Source organism: Elephas maximus, chromosome 18 (genome assembly GCF_024166365.1).
Source record: "Elephas maximus indicus isolate mEleMax1 chromosome 18, mEleMax1 primary haplotype, whole genome shotgun sequence".
Classification (NCBI taxonomy): Eukaryota; Metazoa; Chordata; class Mammalia; order Proboscidea; family Elephantidae; genus Elephas; species Elephas maximus.
This window is the reverse complement of record NC_064836.1, coordinates 16,541,884-16,558,943: the sequence shown is the minus strand read 5'-3', so window position 1 is coordinate 16,558,943 and position 17,060 is coordinate 16,541,884.

Genomic DNA, 17,060 nt, shown 5'->3' with positions numbered 1-17,060 from the left:
GATAACTGGGAGCTCCTAAAAATCAAACACCTATGCTCATCTAAAGACTTCACCAAAAGAGGAAAAAGACCACCTACAGACTGGGAAAGAATTTTCAGCTATGACATCTCTGACCAGCGCCTGATCTCTAAAATCTATATGATTCTGTCAAAACTCAACCACAAAAAGACAAACAACCCAATCAAGAAGTGGGCAAAAGATATGAACACATACTTCACTAAAGAAGATATTCAGGCAGCTAACAGATACATGAGAAAATGCTCTCGATCATTAGCCATTAGAGAAATGCAAATTAAAACTACGATGAGATTCCATCTCACTCCAACAAGGCTGGCATTAATCCAAAAAACACAAAATAATAAATGTTGGAGAGGCTGCGGAAAGATTGGAACTCTTATACACTGCTGGTGGGAATGTAAAATGGTACAACCACTTTAGAAAACTATCTGGCGTTATCTTAAACAGTTAGAAATAGAACTACCATACAACCCAGAAATCCCACTCCTCGGAATATACCCTAGAGAAATAAGAGCCTTCACACAAACAGATACATGCACACCCATGTTTACTGCAGCTCTGTTTACAATAGCAAAAAGCTGGAAGCAACCAAGGTGTCCGTCAACGGATGAATGGGTAAATAAATTGTGGTATATTCACACAATGGAATACTACGCATCGATAAAGAACAGTGACGAATCTGTGAAACATTTCATAACATGGAGGAACCTGGAAGGCATTATGCTGAGCGAAATGAGTCAGAGGCAAAAGGACAAATATTGTATAAGACCACTATTATAAGATCTTGAGAAATAGAAAAAACGGAGAAGAACACATACTTTTGTGGTTACGAGGGGGGGAGGGAGTGTGGGAGAGGGTTTTTTACTGATTAACTAGTAGATAAGAACTGCTTTAGGTGAAGGGAAGGACAATACTCAATACATGGAAGGTCAGCTCAACTGGACTGGACCAAAAGCAAAGAAGTTTCTGGGATAAACTGAATGCTTCAAAGGTCAGCGAAGCAAGGGCGGGGGTTTGGGGACCATGGTTTAAGGGGACTTCTAAGTCAATTGGCAAAATAATTCTATTATGAAAACATTCTGCATCCCACTTTGAAATGTGGTGTCTGGGGTCTTAAATGCTAACAAGCAGCCATCTAAGATACATCAATTGGTCTCAACCCACCTGGATCAAAGGAGAATGAAGAACACCAAGGTCACACGACAACTAAGAGCCCAAGAGACAGAAAGGGCCACATGAACCAGAGACCTACATCATCCTGAGACCAGAAGAACTAGTTGGTGCCCGGCCACAATCGATGACTGCCCTGACAGGGAGCACAACAGAGAACCCCTGAGGGAGCAGGAGATCAGTGGGATGCAGACCCCAAATTCTCATAAAAAGACCATACTTAGTGGTCTGACTGAGACTAGAGGAATCCCGGTGGTCATGGTCCCCAAACCTTCTGTTGGCCCAGGACAGGAACCATTCCCGAAGACAACTCATCAGACATGAAAGGGACTGGACAATGGGTGGGAGAGAGATGCAGATGAAGAGCGAGCTAATTATATCAGGTGGACACTTGAGACTGTGTTGGCATCTCCTGTCTGGAGTGGGGGTGGGAGGATAGAGAGAGTTGGAAGCTGGCAAAATTGTCACGAAAGGAGAGACTGGAAGGGCTGACTCATTAGGGGGAGAGCAAGTGGGAGTACGGAGTAAGGTGTATATAAACTTATATGTGACAGTCTGACTTGATTTGTAAATGTTCACTTGAAGCTCAATAAAAGTTAATAAAAAAAAAAAAATGGTGGCTTTATTATCTAGCTTCCAGTAAGGTTCTGTTTCCCTCTGTTATGCTGTACAGAATGCTGCTTATCTTCTCTATGTGTTACCCGTTGTCTCTTGCTAGTCTAACATAACTACCGTTTTGGCATCTGTTTTCTCTGCCTAAGCAGTCTCTATTTAATAGCTGCTAGCTGCCTGGAATTGACTCGACGGCACTGGGTTTGGTTTTTTTTGGTTTTAGCTGCCTGTCCTAGCTGTTTAAACTCTGATTGAAGATTACATTCAAATATGAGTCTTTATTTAAAACTTCCATCGTTGCGCATCACCGAATCAGTTAGGGGTTCAGTCAGGAAAGTGAAACCACACCAGTTCTTTGAATAAGAGTTTAATATATATTCCCCATTACCCTACTGCCTTCGAGTAAATTCTGACTCTTATTGACCCTATAGAACAGAGTAGAACTGCCCCCATAGAGTTTCCAAGGAGCTCCTGGTGAATTCCAACTGTTGACCCTTTGGTAAGCAGCCCTGGCTCTTAACCACTATGCCACCAAGGTTTTGCTAATATATGCTATTACGTACAAAGTTCTTAACTAGGTAACTGTATCAGTCAGGGTTCTCCAGAGAAACAGAACCTGTAGGAGATAGTAGGGAGGGAGGGAGGGAGCTATAACTGTAGCTATAGATAGTAAAAGATTTATTTTAAGAAACTGGCTTATGCAATTGTGGGGCTGGAAAATCTGTATGGCAGGCTGGAAACTCTTAGGCAGGGCCTGATGTTGTGGTCTTGAAGCGGAATTTCTTCTTCCTCTGGGAAACCTCAGTTGTGACTCTTAAGGCCTTTGAACTGGTTGGATGAGGCCCACCCACATTATTGAGGGCAATGTCCTTTATTTAAAATTAACTCATTGTAGATGTTAACCACATCTAAAAAATACCTTCGCGGTAACACTTAGATGAGTATTTGATTAAATAACTGGATACTGTAATCTAACCACCACAATAACGCAAAGGATTAAAGAGAACTCCAAGGTGTCATGAAGGCAGCAATTACTGAGAACTGAAGATGCAAAGGAAAAAGACTGAAATTATTTAACAGTAGAAACTTAGTAGAGAGGCCCTGAGGAAATGAAACTTAGACCTCTAAGTAAAAGGCATTGCTCTGGTGCTGGTGTTCTATGTCCAGAGGTGGGGACTCATGGTACTGAGCACCTGCCCTCTGCAGAAGGGGCACTGGCTAGCTATTGCTGGTGTCCCTGAGGGGGACTTGATAAAGCTGATCCGGCAACTGTTGGAAAAACTGCAAACTGGGCTCAGCTGCTGTGACAAGAAGAAAGTGCTTATGCTAGGATGAAGAGGCCTTGCTGAGGTAATACTCACAGGAACCACAAACAGACAGGAAACCCTCAAAAAGCATATTCAAACCGACCAAACCCATTGCTATCAAGTGGATTCCGACTCAGCGACCCTATAAGGCAGGGTAGAACTGCCCGCAAAGGATTTTCAAGGCTGTAATCTTTACAGAAACAGACTGCCATGTCTTTCTCCCAGGGAGTGGCTGGTTCAAACCTCTGACCTTTGGGGTAGCAGCCGAGCACTTAACCACTGAACCACCAGGGCTCCTTCAGAAAGCATACAGAAAGGAGCAAATCTTGTTCCTCTTCCAAGCTTGCAGTCTCCATCTAGCATCCCTATTGGGAGAACTAACCGGAAAAGCCTAAACGTGGTTTTCAGACCCCAGCTTTAGGGTCCCCGAGTGGAATATAGAAGGCTGGGTTTGAAGCTGCTAGACAATAACTCAATAACTGGCACAGTCCCTCCCTTTGAGTGTTCAGCATCCATAGCAAATATGAACTTTAAAACAACCACACACACACACAAAAAATTCTTTATTTCCTCCCAACAAAATGCAACTTCCCTTCATATAAACAAAGACAGTGTCAGCCTTTCCCCAAATTCAGCATCGTCAGGTCTCAATAATCATTGCAACTATCTCTGGGTGATGTATTCCTTAAATTCAGTCACAATCCCATGTGAATACAAGTTTCTTAAAAACTGAATTGTAGAGTTAAACTCCAATAAAACCTGTATAAAATAATAATGGGAAGAAGGAGACAGAAAAATAACATAGTTAATATGCATAAATATCTCTATAACAAGCAATAATAATCTGAGAAGCTGGACTATATGAAGAAGAATGGGGCATCAGGATTGGAGGAAGACTCATTAACAACCTGCATTATGCAGACGACACCACCTTGCTTGCTGAAAGTGAAGGGGTCTTGAAGCACTTACTGATGAAGATCAAAGACCACAGCCTTCAGTATGGATTACACCTCAACATAAAAGAAAGAAACATCATGATAAAGGAGAAAAGATTGAGGTTGTCAAGGATTTCATTTTACTTGGATCCACAATCACCACCCATGGAAGCAGCAATCAAGAAATCAAAAGATGCGTTGCATTGGGCAAATCTGCTGCAAAAAAAGCACCTCTTTAAAGTGTTGAAAAGCAAAGATGTCACCTTGAAGACTAAGCCATGCTTGAACGAAGCCATGGTATTTTCAATCTAATCATATGCATGCAAAACTGGACAATGAATAAGGAAGACTGAAGAACTGACACCTTTGAATTGTGGTATTGGCAAAGAATATTGAATATACCATGGACTGACAAAAGAATGAACAAATCTGTCTTGGAAGAATGCTCCTTCGAAGCAAGACTGGTGAGACTGGGTCTTACATACTTTGTACATGTTGTCAGGAGGGATCAGTCCCTGGAGAAGGACATCATGCTTGCTAGAGGGTCAGCGGAAAAATGGAAGACCCTCAGTGAGATGTACTGACACAGTGGCTGCAACAATGGGCTCAAGCATAACAACTCAATTTTGAGCATGACGCAGGACCGGGCACTATTTTGCTCTGTGGTACATAAGGTTGCTATGCGTCGGAACTGACTCAACAGCACCTAACAACAACAACATATCAAGCACGTAACTGGTCATGAGGCCATTATTGATATTTATAACTTCCTTCCCTCCACTACCCATTCTATGTTTCCTTTGCCTTCATTCAGTACCTCAGATGGTTGGGTTTTTTTTTTTTTTTTTTTATGGTGGAGTCACCCATTGTCATGGATTGAATTGTGTCCCCCCCAAAATACCTATCAACTTAGCTGGGCCATGAGTGCCAGTATTCTGTGATTGTCCACCATTTTATGTCATTTTCCTAGGTGTTGTAAATCCTATCACTATGATGAAATGAGATGGATTAGTGGCAGTTATATTGATAAGATATACAAGATTAGATAGTGTCTTCAGCCAATTTCTTTGAGATAGAAAAGAGAGAAGCGAGCAGAGAGACAGGGGACCTCATAACACCAAGAAAGCAGCACTGGGAGCAGAGGGCGCCCTTTGGACCTGAGGTTCCTGTGCCAAGATGCTTCCAGACCAAAGGAAGACTGATGACAAGGACCTTTCTCCAGAGCCAACAGAGAAAGAAAGCCTTCCCCTGGAGCCAGCGCCCTGAATTCAGACTTCTAGCCTACTGGACTGTGAGAAAGTCAATGTCTCTTTGTTAAGCCATCCACTTGTGACATTTCTGTTAAAGCAGCACTAGATCATTAAGACACCCATCATGCCTGAAGTTTCTGAACCTTAGTGGTTATGTTTTTTGGCAGGGGAATAGAGGAAGCAGGAAGGCTGTGGTCTTCTATTAGCTTTTATTATTGGATATGAAAATACTAAAAGGCACCCCAAAGAATCCGCAGGGTTCTAGGCATAGTTCTCCCTGCCTCCATTGAGTAGCAGCAACCCAACTCCCTCTTGATAATCAAGATCAATCACTCCATCCAGTAAAGTAACCCCTTCTTTGCCTGTTGATTCAGTAGCATAAGGAGCCCAAAATGGGCAGACAGCAGTCCAATCTTCAAATCAATGGACCACTAGTGTTTCCCTGGTAGGAACATTTCTTCCCTGGTATTCAAAACTCCAAATCAGCAGAGATCAAAGTCACAGGAAAAGGAAACAAAAATTCTTTGAATAGATTATTCTATTTCATAGTGAAAGAAGCCAGTCCCACTTCCACCTCTTGAGTCCCAAAACCAAAACCAAACCCGTTGCCTTCAAGTCTATTCCAACTCATAGTGACCCTATGAGACAGAGCAGAACTGCCCCCATAGAGTTTCCAAAGAGCACCTGGTGGATTCAAACTGCTGACCTTTTGGTTAGCAGCAGTAGCTCTTAACCACTACACCACCAAGGTTTCCTCTTGAGTCCCAGACTCATGAAATATGGCTATGGGAGACACAGAACCATACGTTTGTCTCTGATTCAAAGCATAATCCGCATCCTTTGAGATAGAACCCCATGCTTCCAGTGTGTAGTCTTCCAACTGGTACCATAGATGAGTCTTCCGTGGGTCACTGCATCTTTCTGTTAGGCTAGCTGCTTATGTGATGGGGTATGTAGTAATACTAGTTAATTCCATGGGCATGAACCCATTGCCACGCTTCTTTTGAAATGGATTTCTTGATCAGAAGCAATGCTATGCGAAGAACCCCATATTTTGTAACCATAGATGGTGGTCCTGGCAGAAGTTTTTTGGCAAGGAAAGCATATCTGTATCTAGAATACATGTCTCCTACAGAGAGGAAAAATCTGTGCTCCATGATGGAAGGGGTGCAACGTAATCAACTTGCCCATGGTGGCTGGCTGGGTCCTCTAGGGAATGGTAGCATAAGGCTCAGTTTGGTGGACAGGTGAGGAACGTAGCAGCACCATCAGTCAGATAAGCCTTGATTAGGGCAAGTTTATGCTGTTAAGCCCACGCACAGTCTCCATCCCTGCCATTATGACCACTTTATACCAACGCCCTTTGAACAAGCCCTGGAGTAGCTGGGGAAAGATGCTAACTGAAATCACGCAATAGATCGTCGTGTCCCCTTTCAATCAAGGGACTCTAAATCTGGAACTGGCTTGGGTCTGGAAAGTGCATGTGAGGCAACTCAAATCAGATTGTTAGCCACCAGACTTTTTATATAGGTCAAGCAACACTATGGGAGGCCGTCAATCTTTTTCATTCCTAGGGACGCTTTGATCAATTACTCCCACCAAAGATCCCTGAGGGTCAAAACAATTTGATTATCACTATGTCCCTGCTGTTCTTTGTGGTACATGTGTTCCCCTTGTCTCTGGCCATTAAGTGCCATTCAGCCTCTGCTATTTGGGAATTCCATCATTTGTATTGAAATCAGGGAGTTCAATTCAACGGAAGTATCTTTCACCACCATACCCGGCTTATGGAAGACAGCCACCAGTCTTTCCAAGATACTAGTGCTACCTTCCCAATGTATTTCTCAATGTCTTAATGAAGGGAGTGTCCTCTGGACCCTTCTGTGTATCTGGAAGGTAAGTGTTTGGATCTCATGTGATAAAGTCACTCTGTCAATCCTTTCTCCCTAAGTCTTGGATGCCTTCCTGTGCATCGTATCAGGTAAGTACTGAATTCCAACCTCTTAAGTCCAGGATTCAGCCAATCAATAAAGAAATGTTTAGAGCCACTTCAGGAGCACAAGAAAGCACATTAAGGCCAGAATATCTAATAAAAGACTCAAGAAATTCAATCTGATCCAGTATTACAGCTCATTCTCCTTGGTCTAACACCTTTGGAATCTGCTCCCACACCTGTCCCACATTTCTGCCAAGACAGTTTAGTAAAATCTTCTTTTAGCATGTAAACTATTTCCTCCTGACTCAGACATTGTACTTGCTATCCTGAAGAAACCTTCCAATAAGGTTGCTAAATCTGACCCAAATGATGAGTCTAGTGGGAATAAAGTGTGATTGGGTGGGTCTTGAGAAGAATGGACATCCACTTGATGGCAGCTTCCTCAGGCGAAGTTCTTTTGAAGTTTTCAAGAATGTGAATAGGATGGTTGATTTCATGTCTGGCAATTGCTGAGCTACAACATTCCATCCACTGATTTAAACAAAAAAACGTTGCTGTTGAGTCGATTCCAACTCATAATGACCCTATACATTGATTGCTCTGGGCAAAGTCTGGCAAATATCATTAGAAGTAAAGGAAGTATCTTGCAAATCATTTATGGGAAATATACCTTCTCACCATCCCCAGCCCACTCCCACAGCTACTGTTTCTTCATTTGAAGCATTGTTATATGACCCACCAAGGCAGCTCTAGTGCCTCCTAGTGGCAACAGCACGTCATACCTTACTTTTTCCACATGTTATCTGTAACAGTTAAAGAGGTCACAGAACCACCTTTTCTCCTAAAACTAGATAGAGCCCTGAGGACTGGGATGGGTGTGTTGCAGATTTTCTCAGAGACTGGGTTAAGGATAAAATCTACTTTCAAAGCCCCTACCAGAGCTGAGGGCTGGGCAGAGAAATATTCTACTCAGCGAGCCAACAGAGTCTTCTCTGAAGCTGAGCTAAACTGAGGACGCAGCAGGGAAAGCCAATGAAAGTCAAGACCATAGACAGAATTTCCAGAAGGTCATGCCCCTCACCCACACATTGTCTCCCACGCTCTCATCCCTGAAGAACTGAAGAAAGGCACGTTACTCTGCAGATACCAGGAGCAAGGATAACCAGCAGTACAGATTACAAAGCCTACCACATATGGTTTTCGTACATAGGGTTGTAAGGTTCATTGATTACTATCCCCTCCTTTCTGACGAGAGCACAGTCTTAAGAAAAAAAATACTGAATTAGCTTGCGTTTACAAGCATATTAAATGGCAGAGACAGGTGTTCCAACCTGGATCTTCTGCCTAAGAATGCTACGTCTGCCTCTCTTCACTACTTCTTTAGGTATCCAATCTGCAGGCACCAACACACATGGGACCGTCCGAAGGAAGGTCATTATCAACATGCAGAAAGTGCTTTGCTCATTCCCCTAAATTAGACCTACTCCTGGGTTCATGGGTTCATGGGGAGTAGTACAAGTTTGTTTCCAGAGCCTCTGTTTTCCTTTTCTGTCATACAGGCTCCTCATGCAGCCCCTTCACTGGTGATGCCCCACCCAGACGTCCTTTTGAGACCAGCACCTCTAGCCCCAGATCTTAGCTACTTCTGTCTCTTCCCTTCCTTATTGAGCCACAAGGTGTCCTTCTTGTCCACAAGACCCAAATGTCCTAGGGCTGGGAGCCTTTCTTGGAACTTGTCCTGAGACTTGTTTCAGCTGCAGCCCTTCCAAAGAGAAAGTTTCACCCTCATGGCAGCAGTTTCTGGATTGTCCCTGAAGGTTAACTTACTGTGATTTAGAGGTCTGGTAAATGGACAGCTTGCTATCCTCCTCCGTTTACTCTGTCTCATTCCAGACCTCTGCTCACTAAGTCTTTTCCTACCTTGTCTCTTACACACACACCAGAAATGTCCTTAGTACCTCTCCCTGATTCACTGAATTTTGTCCTTTGTCCAAAGCCACCATCACTGTACATGCACAGCTAATTCTACTCTCAGAGCTTCTGCACCAGTTGCTATCCATTTTTATGGCACTAAACAAGAAATAAGCTGGACAATGAATAAAGAAGACCAGAGAAGAATTGATGCCTTTGAATTATGGTGTTGGCAAAGAATATTGAATATATCATGGACTGCCAGAAAAACCAACAGATCTGTCTTGGAAGAAGTACAGCCAGAATGCTCCTTAGAAGCGAGGACGGTGAGACTTCATCTCATGCATTTTGGGCGTGTTATCAGGAGAAACCAGTCCCTGGAGAAGGACATCATGCTTGGTAAAGTAGAGGGTCAGTGAAAAAGAGAAAGACCCTCAAGGAGACAGATTGACACAGTGGCTGCAACAATGAGCTCAAGCATAACAACGATTGTGAGGATGGCAAAAGTACTACATATGGATTTGTTCATCTAAGTTGTTCACTTAATCTCTTTGTTCATTTAATCTAAAATTTGTTTCCCACTTCATTTTTTAACATCACAGTTCACCTCTTTAATACACAATAAAGTTTGCCAACACCTTAGAAATTATAGTTAAATCAATTAGATTTTTTATATATATATCTTTATTTCTATATGTTTACCTCATTTCAATGCTCCATCCCTGCTTCCTCCTACAAATATATATTGTGCTCTATTTCTGTGTCAGATGCTGTGCTACGAATAGGAATTCAGTGGTGAACAAAATACAGTTCCCATCTTCATAATTTTCGCATTCTATAAGACAGTCTTAACACAAGTAAACACATATAAATACGTAGTTATACATTGCGACTAATGGTTCCAGGTGCTGAGAAAAATAGAAGGAAGCCCATTTTTAGAATGTGAAATCAGAGAACATCCGAGGAAGAGATGTATACGCTGAGATGTAATGAAAGAGGAGTCAGCCAAAGAGAGAGTTGAGGAAAGAGAGTTCCAGGTCTAGGGAACAGCATGTGTGAGAGTCCTGATATAGGAAAGAGCTTGGCTCATTCACGGATGGAACTGATAGGTGGCTGTGTGACTGTGCTGTGCTGGGCAAAGGATGGTGTGTTTGGGGGTAATGTGGGAGCTGAATCAGGCAAGGTCTTGAGGCCCATGGGCCAAAGGAAAAAAAAGACCAAACCCATTGCCGTCAAGTTGATTCCAACTCATAGCGCCAATGGTAAGGGTTTTAAATTTATTCTACGTGCCACAGGAAGCCATAAAATTATTTTCAGCAAGGATGACATGATATGATTTACTAAATCATTGTATAATTTGTGGGGAATAGATTAGAAGGGTTGGGAATAGAAGAGGAAGGCAAGTTAAGAGGCTATATAGCATGAGAAATGATGGTGATTTAGACGAAGGCCATGATAGAGGCAATGACAGAAAGGGGATCAATTTGAGGCATACTTCAGAGGCAGAACCACGGGACTGGGTGATGGTTTTTACCTGCTTTCAACTTATCCTTATTGTTCTAGGACACACTTTTTACTAGTTTACTCAGGAAGAGTGCTGGGAATTATAATTTCTGAGCACGTGTATTATGAATTACTAGTTGCCTACACATAGAATTCTCAGGTCAGGCAATCTCTTCCATCACAGTTCATATGACATTTTAGCATTGTTTTCCAACATTTAGAGTTATGGAGGTGAAATCTGAGGCAAGTTTGATTTTTTTTTTCTTCCTTCATTTTGTTTATAGAGTTTTTATAATCTTTTAGATTAAAAAAATTTCACTTGGGTATGTCTAGGAGTAGTTTTTTTATTAATCTGCCCACTATGATGTTATTCTATCTGCCCAGCATCCATTCTCCTTTCTTCTGGGATTGCTGCTATCGTTAGCTGCCATCAGGTCAGCCCCAACTCATGGCAACCCCGTGCACAACAGAACAAAATGCTGTCTGGTCCTGCCTCATCCCCATTATCTGCTAAGGATCAGATTGTTGTGATCCATAGGGCTGTCACTGGCTGATGTTTAGAAGGCCTTTCATCCTACTCCATCTTAGTCTGGAAGCTCTCCTGAAGCCTCTTCGGCATCATAGCAATACAAGCCTTCTCTGACAGACGAGTGGTGGCTGCATATGAGTTTTATTGGAATCAAACCCGGGCCTCCCTCGCGGAAGGCAAGAATTCTACCACTGAGCCACCACTGTCCCACTTCTGGGATTAGCATCCCCATTTTCCTCTGGGAAACCACCCCTCCCTTACTCACAGTCCTGGTTCCAGGAGTGGTATGTGCTCTCAATGAAATTGCAGCAAGCACCCTTCTCAGCCACACTGACTGATTCAAGGGTGAGCACATGACCTAAGTCAGGCCAAGCAAAGCCAATGAGGACTAACTCAAGGTTAAAGCCACAAGTATTGTAAAGGAAGAACGCTTTCTTTCCACTGGGGTTGTTAAGCTAGAAGAATCTAAGCTTGGTGCTATCCCATGGGAACAGCCTACCCAAGAATGAAGCCAGCTCAGAGGAAAGCAAGGCTGAGAGCTAGGGAGACAGATTCCTGGTAAACCCACACTTCAACTTCATTATGTAAGCCAATAAAATTCCTTTTTTGTTTAAACCAGTTTGAGTTGGGACTCTCACACAACCAAGAGAGTCCTGATTAATATAAGAAGCACAATCAATATTTTTTGCTTATGGCCAATAAATTCTCTACACGTTTACTTCTCCAAATGATTCTGTTAATTATTTTAGAAACACCTATAATTTGTGGGTTGGCTCTTTGATACCAGTTTCTCACATTCATTCTTTTTTTTTTTTTTTTTTTTTCGTTTCTGTATCTCTTCTTCTCGGTTCTAGGAAGATGATCTTCGGTTTGTCTTTTACTCACTAATTTCATTTTCTGCAGTATCTATTTGAAAGTCATGGCTTCCATTTTAGAGTTTCATTCCATAACCCTGTTTCCCATCATAACGAAATTTGTTTTAAATTTGGATTGCTTCCTTTTTAAGATGGCTTCTTCTAGTGATACAAATATACATATACACCCATAATACATATTTTTATATATTTACATTTTTGTATTTAAATAAATATTTTTTCAAAGGTCCATATGTTCATGACATAATACTACTTTGGAGATAAGAGCTTCTTGGCACTTAGCCAAATTCAGTGGGGCCAGCTGCTGTTGTTGTGTGCTGTGGAGCCCGTTGCAATTCAGAGTGACCCCAAATGACAAAGTAGAACTGCCCCATAGGGTTTCGTAGGCTGGATCGTTACAGAAGCAGGTTGCCAGGTCTTTCTTCCTCAGGGGTCTTTCTTCCTTTTGGTTAGCAGCTGTGCACTTAGCCTTTGCACCACCAGGGACCCTTGCCTGCTGTCGAACCCTCATTTTATGCAGTCTTTGGGAGGTAGAAAGCTCCAGATTATCAGCTGAACAACTCCCTCAAGATAAAACAGGGCTCTTTAGGTGCTGGGGGTTGCAGGAGAAGCCGAAGCCCTCTGGGAAGTCTCCTTCCTGTTCCTCTGTTCAAGTGGAGCTATTTAAGAGACGGCAAAGAGCTTCTTGTCCTCACTGAGTGTTTGCTGTTTCCCATCACCCTTCCAGACAGTGAGGCATAACCAAACCCAAACCGAAGCCACTGTTGTCAGGTTGATTCCGAGTCATAGTGGCCCCATATGGTTTCCAAGGCTGTAAACCTCTACGGAAGTAGACTGCCACATCTTTCTCCTGCGGAGCCGCTGGTGGTTTCCAAAGGCCAACCTCTCGGTTAGCAAGTGATAGCTTTAATCCTCTTAAAAATTTGACTCCCAAGCATTCTTCTGGCCTCATCTCGTACTGCTCATTCATCTACCCAGTGTTCCAAGTGCTCACCCAACAGCTCACCTCTCAAGGTAAGGGGAGTCATATTATTCCCTGAGCCTCCTGACCTGGACAGCCCACTTAGACTTCAGAGATCAGGTGAGAACTCCTCTGAGAACCTTTTCCTGGCTTATCCTGGAAAAAACAGACCCCTCGTTCGTGGGTTCCCACAGCCCAGCAACCTTAACACATCACTTTATGTTGTAACTGCTCTCAGGCTTTTCCATCTAAATCATACTTTTCTTGAGGGCCCACATGCATACACAGACACAAATGCACATATACACACTTACCTTTTTATGCCTAGAACCTAGCCCAGCATCTTGGTGTTAGTTACCAACAAGTCTGGTCCTGTGCCATGTTCACTATCATTGGCATGCTCGAGTCCATTGCCGCAGCCACTGGGTATTGTGAGTGCCTTCCAACCTAGGGGGCTCATCTTCCAGCACTATATTGGCTATTTTCAGAAGTAGATGGCCAGGCCTGTCTTCCTATCTGTCTTAGCCTGGAAGCTCTGCTAAAACCTGTCTACCATGGGTGACCCTGCTCTTATTTGAAATACCAGTGACATAGCTTCCAGCATCATAGCAACATGCAAGCCACCACAGTATGACAGACAGGTTTTTTTTTATTTTTGTTTTCGCTTTTTGATAAACAAATGAGTAGAGTTGCCTTTCATTTTCCTGCGCAGTGGTCTCCCTGATCATACTATACAATTAGGCACACCATACCTTCATTACTCTCCACTCCCCTTAGCCTGCTCTGTGTTTATAGCACTTATCATCTGACATATATACATAGCTATACAACTCATTGCCATCAAGTCTGTTCCGACTTGTAGTGACCCTGCAGAACAGAGGAGAACCACCCCATAGGGTTTCCAAGGAGCAGCTGGTGGCTTCAAACTGCCGACTTTTTGGTTAGCAGCCGAGCTCTTAACCTGAGTGCCACAGATATGTAGATACAGTTTATAGTCTATCTTCCTCCCCTACTGGTATATAAACTCCATAAGTTCAATGTTTTTGTTTGCTTTGCTTCTATACATCCAGGACCTAGAACAATGCCTGGTACAAGTTGGCTGTCAATAAATAAATGTTCAACACATAAATAAATGGATGCATAGGGATGGGCTCTCACTCTTGATTTGTTCAGTCTTCCTGAGAAGCTAAAGCAAGCATGAAAAGGTAAATAATCCAGTGTAGCTGAGAGCTGTCAGAAGCACATGTAGTTAAGAGCTGAATGAATGACAGGTATAGGTGTGTACGCTAGAATCAGAGCCAGGTGGAGTGGGGGCAGATGAGTTAGCGCTTGAGTGATCAGAAGAGTGTCCACAGAGGATCCAAGGGTGAGTGTAACTTTGAAGGTGGGTTTGATTTGGAAAGAAGGGGGTGAGTGGATTCTTCCTTCTGAATACTCCCCGGGGTTCAGGTCATTCTGCCCATGGCAGGCAACACCCATGTTTCAAAGGCACAGCTACTTCTCCTTTAATATAAGAGAGTTTCAGGGCCCAAACAAATAGAGGTTTTTAGATAGAGATATCCCAGCCCATTGTCTACAACCCCACCCAAATGAAGGTGCAGAAAGCAACCAAGAAAACTGGTTGAGGGAGGTTGCTTGGGGGGTTGCTCTCCTGTCTCTGCTTGATCCCTGCATCGTTCTGTCAAGCATCTCTGGCCAGGAACACTTCTAAAATCTGAATCTTCTCCTGATTGGGCTTGTTCTATGCCTGGGAAGACGCTGACATAGATGAAAGCTTGTTATTGAGAACAAGGATGCAGCCTATGACTCAAATGGTGCCCACTGGGGAGACCGCGCAGCCTGATTCCTCCTGCCTGTAGTCACTTTCAGCTTCTCACTACCTAAATGATTCCAGTGCACCCCGCCCAGGGTTATCCCCCTGTAAGGAATCCACGTAGGAGTAGAAAACAGATTTTTAAAAAACAAGAAAACAACTCAAAAACTGGTAACATTGAAGCCAGGAAATGTCTGTGTTGGAAAAGACCTCAGAGTTCATCAGCCCCACCTCTCCCAGTGCAGAGACCACCTCCGCCATGACTTGGACAGATGTTGTCCAGCTTCTGCTTCATGACTTCCAGGGAGCCCACACCCTGAAATTGTCACCTGCAAATTCTGCAGGCAGGCGTAAATGGCAAACAAGCAATATTGAAATATACTTAAAGTCCTTGTGGATTTAACACGACTGGGCATGTCCCTGGGCTGCCTTACAAGATAAATGGGAGAAGCTTTGCTGAGCTCTACTCAGTTTATAGTGGAAAGAGAAGGGGAGAGAGAAAGATGGGGCAAGGAGGGAAAGGATGACTTGATATTGTCGTTTTCAAGCTGGAAATTTTCCCTCTCGCCTTTGTGATGTTTTTGTTAGCTTCCATCAAGTCGATCCCCGACAAATGGCGACCCCATGCACGACAGAATTAAACCATTGTGATCCACAGCCTTTTAGTTGGCTGTTTTTTCAAAGCAGATCACCAGGCCTTTCTTCCTAATCTGTCTTAGTCTGGAGCTCCACTGAAACCTGTTCAGTATCGTAGCAGCATGCACACCTCCACTGACAGGGGTGATGGCTGCACAGATATGCGTTGATCCGGAATCAAACTTAGGACTCCCAAAGGGAAGAGGAAAATTCTACCACGGAATGACCACTGCCTCTTACCTTAATGTAGTGGTTTCCAAATGCTGGTTCCTGGATCAGTGCCAGAATGGCTGCCCCAGAATCCCCAGAGAGCTTTATACAGATTCCCAGGCCATGCTCCTAAAAGTCTAATTCAAAGACCTGGGCATCTCTCTTTTTCAAAGCTTTTAATTAGGTTGAAGTACATTCAGGTTGAAATTCACTTCCTTAGAGAGCTCTGGCCTAGATCACCCCAACCCTGGTAATAGAAAACAGTGTGCTTCCAAAAACTCATAAGGCAGATCACTCTCATCTCCTCCAGCAGTGTCTTCCAGAAACACATTTTTGTATTGCTGAAGGCAGCTCCATTAGTCCTTGTGGGAATAATGCTTTCCTCGTCTTCCCAAACCCAGCCATGCCCTCAAGGACCCCCTGAGCCTGTATCTGGGCCTCTCCACCTCAGCATCGCATCCAGCTTGCCCTCTTTGTTGTGGGCCAGCCAAGATGCTGACTGCAATGAAAATGACTTGTTTTTGAGAGTAAAGATACAACCTATGATTCAGATGACGCACATATGTGCACAGAGGGAGACTGTCATATCTAACCTGCCTTCTTCCGTCCACAGACAGTCACGTTGCGACACTAACCACATCAATAATTCTGAAAGATGGGGACTCCTACACAAGGCCTCTAGGTCAATGTTTCTGAGTGAGATTGGGTCAGGAGGCTGGAAGGGGGCCGGCCCAAGTTCCTGGCACCCCAAGTTCTCTCCACAGCAAAGCTAAAATCCAGGGGTAGGCTGCTCTGTGGAGGGCAGTGTTCTCAGTTTGTAGAATCTCTGGGGTGCTTGTTTACGAAGGCAGATTCTTGGGTCGCACTGAAGATCTTCTGAATATCTGGGGTAGGGCCAGGAAATTCGCCTTTTGAGCAAACAACCTCAAGTAATTCTGAGCAAGACTAGTGTTTGAACTTTACCCATTCAAGACTGAATTCCTAAAAAGGAAAGCATCTGGAAACTACACCCTTTGCCCTCCCTGGGACCACACCTGGTCTCTTCTTAAGACCTTGGCCAAGTCTGCCAAGGGGAAGATGACATTCCCCTCACTTTCCTACTCCACTCTCTTCCACCAGAAAAGTTCTGTTGGCCGAAAGATTGGTCATTTTGTTGGGCAGAAGAGATAGAGTAAGGAGACAGGAAAATTGGGCACAACTGGACAAAAGGGAAGGGACAGCAATGAAGAGAAGCCCAAGCTTGGAAGTTGCCTATGGCCAAAAAAATCTTCTTTGTAGCCATAACCCTATCACACCATTAAAATTGAATTATTAAGTTATGACTGACCCGTTAAACTTTCCCAATGAGCTTGAGTTGTTGTATCAAAAGACCTGGATTTAAATAATGTCTCCAC